This window comes from Penaeus vannamei, chromosome 24 (genome assembly GCF_042767895.1).
Source record: "Penaeus vannamei isolate JL-2024 chromosome 24, ASM4276789v1, whole genome shotgun sequence".
In the NCBI taxonomy this organism is placed as follows: domain Eukaryota; kingdom Metazoa; phylum Arthropoda; class Malacostraca; order Decapoda; family Penaeidae; genus Penaeus; species Penaeus vannamei.
Genome location: NC_091572.1, coordinates 35,335,744 through 35,340,743, shown reverse-complemented (window position 1 = coordinate 35,340,743; position 5,000 = coordinate 35,335,744). Strand labels below are relative to the sequence as shown.

The 5,000-nt window shown below is 39.9% G+C and overlaps 2 protein-coding genes across 3 annotated transcripts in view; one reads left to right on the top strand and one right to left on the bottom strand.

Moving 5' to 3' along the window:
* Positions 1-1,687, bottom strand: part of LOC113811253 (protein D2) — a 34,967-nt gene extending 33,280 nt beyond the window's left edge. Inside the window, exon 1 of one of the 2 annotated variants that reach the window (XM_070138737.1) lies at positions 1,584-1,687. The gene's annotated coding sequence lies outside the window, so the exon portion shown is untranslated. The remainder of the gene's footprint in view (positions 1-1,583) is intronic. The other variant, XM_070138736.1, reaches the window with a different exon arrangement.
* Positions 1,688-1,856: 169 nt separating this feature from the next.
* Positions 1,857-5,000, top strand: part of LOC113827509 (uncharacterized) — a 10,195-nt gene continuing 7,051 nt past the window's right edge. Inside the window, exon 1 of the mRNA XM_070138735.1 lies at positions 1,857-2,082. The gene's annotated coding sequence lies outside the window, so the exon portion shown is untranslated. The remainder of the gene's footprint in view (positions 2,083-5,000) is intronic.

The window sequence follows — 5,000 nt, the reverse complement described above, 5'->3', positions numbered from 1 at the left end:
TATATTTCTTCACTTAGCATTTTCTGGGCTTGTACCCATTTTGGATATTCGAACCGTGAAATTCTGGAAAATGAAAATAGTTTTTTTTTTTTTCTCGATGGCTAATAAATAATTATTTTCGTCACTTATGGCTGCATGAAGTTAAATATTCCAACATTAATTATTTTTCAAGTTCTTTGTCGAACTCGCTTTTGTCAGATGTGCGTTGGTCTCTATTTGTTGTTGTTGCGTAGATATTACACTCGGCTACTGCGTTTGATTTGCCATATTAGATTTTTCTTGCCACATTCTACTGTTGTTAATGTGATTATCATTATCATCATTGTTAGTATCATAATCATGATTATAATTTTTACAAATATTACTTCCATGTAAATATGATTACTATTATCATTATTATCATCATATTACTACCAATGCTACTGCTGCTACTACTACTACAACTATTACTACTACTGCTACTGCTACTACTGTTACTGCTACTACTACAACTACTACTGCTACTACTACCACTGTTACTGCTACTACTACTACTACTACTACTACTACTACTACTACTACTGCTACTACTACTACTGCTACTACTACTACTGCTACTACTACTACTGCTACTACTACTGCTCCTACTACTACTACTACTACTGCTCCTACTACTACTACTACTGCTCCTACTACTACTACTACTGCTCCTACTACTACTACTGCTACTACTACTACTATATTCATGTAATAATTTTTGCGTTGATATTTGTCATTTTGGTTACAGGTTCCTTTTATTCTTCCTATTTAGCTTTTACAATATAGGACAAAGAGACGATAAGGAAAGGGAGGGGAGGGAAGGGGATGGGAGAAGAGAGGGAGTGGAGAGGAACGAAGAGGCGAAAGAGCAGAGAGGGAGTGAGCAAAGAAATGAGAGAAGAGGGAATGAAGAGAAGAAAGGAGAAATGGACTGGTATGGTTGGGGGAAGGAGGGAAAAGGAGAGAGGAAATGGAATAAGAGGAAGAAGGGGAAAGGGAGAGAGGAAACGGAACATGGGGAGGAAGGGGAAAGGGAAGGAAAGAGGGAGGGGCGAGGGCTCGAGTCTCCACCTGTACTAGACCATTGCACGAAATAAAGCGAGTTGGCAATGGGTGAATGGGGCTGAGAGACAACAGGGAATCAAGATGGATAATATGAGGACGTTTCGAGTGTGAAAATATACTAATGATAATTAGGAACATTAGGAAGTCCTGCGTATGTATGTGATTGGGCTAAAAAAAAAAATCCCAATTAGGTGTCATCATGACAAAGCATATACACATTCAAAAATTATGCTTCTCTCCCTTCAGTATCAACGTTTCGTTTCTGCTTTTAGACTTGCAATGCTGTACAGTTCCGCATGCTATGCTACATCGGACAATGCATGAACATTAAAGGTAATATAAACGACATTTTAAAACTTCAGTCAGATAAACGCATGCGCATAAAAGCGATGCCAGAAGTCACCTATTTACTTATATATCATATGAAACCTTTCATATACCATGTCTGCAAACTGTTATATTCTACAACGTTGAAAAAACATATTTAAGGGGCCACTTACCACCCAAAAAAGCACAAATATAGAGGATAAGACGCACTGTTTGCTTTAGTATACTGCTGATGAACCGATTCGAGACTTTGTTCGTTCTCGTGGATAGACTACTGACTTCGACGGAAGCCATCTACAAAATAACCCATATAATTAAAGGCGGTGTTTACACATGTTATTAGTGATAAACTGGTTTTACGTTAAGAGATGATATGAATTTTTTGATGATAAGATAACTTTTCATTATGAATAGGATCATAGGATGAAGTAAAAGTCTCCGTTCGAGCATTCGGCTAAATATTTTGATCCGAGTGAAGCATGTAAACAATAACAGCGACTCGTGCCACGCAAAAAGCCAGTCGCGTACTGAATTTTTGTATTTTAAGCAGGATGTTGTGAATTATGACATTTGTGGTAATGTTGAGATATTTACACGTACTCGAGGATGCCATTGACACTTGTATAGAAGAATTAACGAGGTTAGATAACGACCAAGATGTCAGCGATCCAGGTATGCATGGCAGTTCGTTTAGGAGATGAATAATTTTTGAAACTTTAATTATCATTAGCTTAATTTCCCATTTAAGCGGCTTATACTACTCTTGCTTAAACAATTTGGATGTTACCATGATAGTTTTAGCTTGTTTTGATTATCCATGATTGCATGCTTATTTAAATCTGGCTGATGTTGCAATATGCAGTTGTTAAAATCTGTTGATATTAATAAATATAGGTGTGTTCAGGTAATTGTTACCAAGAAACAATCATGGGTATCATTTGAACTCAAAAACCCAGCCGAACCTTTCGTAAAATCCAAACCTAGGCTTTCCTACGCTCTGTTTATTCTCGAAACAGGAGGGCAAGCCACCCTGTACCACCCATTTATTAGTGCTTCATTCCAACTTTTAGAAAACGGACATTAAGAACTCTGGCTGTGTGAGGTTGTTGTGGGCTTAATATCTGAGTGGTGCTATGCAGTGGACATTTTCATCCTTTACCTGGAAATATGGGGTGCTGCAGCTTAAACTATGTTTCCGGTAATTTTCTATATTACCTTCGCCTCTCCGATATTGACGATTTTGGTGTCGTTGGATTCCTCTTACTGTGCACATTGCAAATATATAGTTTTCATTGCACGGAAACCCCGTTTGCGACAAACTTGGACCCGATAGCAAGGGAGGGCATGGAAGGTTCTAGGGAAAATTCGGGGTTAAATAACGCTAATAACACAGTCCCCTGCAACCCTCCCTGAGGGGGGCTGCCGCCCCCCAACCCCCACCGAGGAAACAAAACCGGCAGGCTAGAGTGTTACAAAATTATTGTTGATCTCGGAGCGGCAGACGTATTACAATTACCTCGTAACATTCCCACTGAATCAGCATACTAACCTTGATATAGTCAGCATTGTATACAGAGACGATTGTAGTATAATCAAGATGAACGGGGTATACCATGAACAGAAGAGCGCCCTCGTTGGCGGGTTTTGCGCCTCTCTCGATGATACACCGATGGCCTCAAGGTCAAATTTCCCGCCCTCTGGAACCACGATTTTCGAATTCCTAACCGAAATAACTGCCGCGTTCAGTACTTTGCCATGGCCGCCGCAGTGACCGAGTGTGGAGGGTGCTCCTACTAGTTATCGGCTCCGCATCTAGTTCGTGTGCGCTCTATCCTGCCATGAATGTGGTGGATAATTTGTTTCCTTGGTGGGGGTTGGGGGGCGGCAGCCCCCTGCAATGGAAAGTCATGTGAATAACCATGGTTATTTTCACTGTGGGTTATATTATTAGGGTAATTTTCTATATTACGTCCGCTGCTCCGACATCGACTCCCCCACTATCGGGGCCAAGTTTGTGGCTAACGAGAGGTTTCCGCGCAATAAAACCTACATATTTGGATTGTACAGAGTGAGAGGAATCCAATGGTACCAAAATCGTCGATATCGGAGAGGCGAGGGTAATATAGAAAATTACCGTTTTTCCTTACTCTATTCCTTACACTCTAGAAGACAGTGGTGTCCATTTCCGTCTATCTCAGTATGTTGCTCTTGGTAACTATTACCCAGGTTGTATAGTATTAAACCATCTGCATGAACCTATAAGATGTGTGTGTTCATGATACATATTTAGGATAACTATCTCTTTAACTGGATGGTCTGTATCACTGCTGCTAGTAAAATGCATAATGAATGTTATATATACAGTTATTGTAGAATTATCAACAAATGAATACAAGTAACATGATGAATTACAAAAATGCAAATGATGATTTCCTTGTGATTTCTGGAGGGTCGTACTTCCTAATTCCCTTCTCGTACGGTAGTGCGGTAATTTTTAGAAATCCCTTTGCATAATCATTCACAATGATTTTGGTAGGGTGATTTTTCTTAATAGTTTCGCCAAACTGATTTTGTTGATTTTGGTATCGTTGGATTCCTCTCACTCTCTAGTTCCAAACGTATAGAAATTATTGACCCTGATAGCAGGGCAGGGCGTGAAAGTTACCAGGGAAATTGATGGTTAAAATATGAATGATACATTATATTGTCTAATGGAAGGGGCAGTGCCCCCTGTAACCCCCAACCTGGAAAGTCTACTGCTGTAAATACTTGGAGGATTCTTTGTTTTCCTGGAAGGTGGTTGGGGGCGGCAGCCCCTAGGGGGGGTCGCAGGGGGCATAGCCTCTTACATTAGTCAATAAAGTGACTAATTTTGTGAAGATTGTTCATATTTTATCCTGCGATTTTCCTGGTACCTTTCATGCCCCCCATGCTGTCATGGCCAAGAATGTGGAGGATTTGGAAGGTTTTCACATACAAATTTCTATATATTTGGAAACTAGAATGTGAGAGGAATCCAACAATACCAAAATTATCACAGTCTGTTTGGAGGGACTATTAGAAAAAATACCTTTGGTAGTGATGGATTCCTCTCACTTTCTATTTTTGACATACATTCACAATCTTGGCCCTGATAGCAGGGTAAGGTACAATTGGTAACAGGGAAATTATGGGGTAAATCATGAATAATATACAGAGAATCGGTTAATACATACTCATATACAAGGGGTGGGGTACTCTGCTACCCCCACCCCCCAACCCCAATCCTGAAAAATAAAGGAGAGTGGGTATTTATTACTCTAACAAGTGTGCTAAGATAGGGAAAATCTAAAGGCACCGCGATAAAGATATATAAAAACTAAACTCACTGATATATAATATGATCTGTGCAGGCAAAAGTAATGTCAGAAATGAAGAAAATGTGTTGTGACAAATGCTGTATAGAAACCAAGTCATCATGTGCGTCCAGCGACTAAGTCCAGCCTTTCTCACCTTGCAGCGAAGAACTTGGCTGTGCAGTAACCTAATTTAAACTGTTTTGGTGCATGTAGTTCTTGATGTCAAGACCAGTCATTGTCAATCTCTTAGAA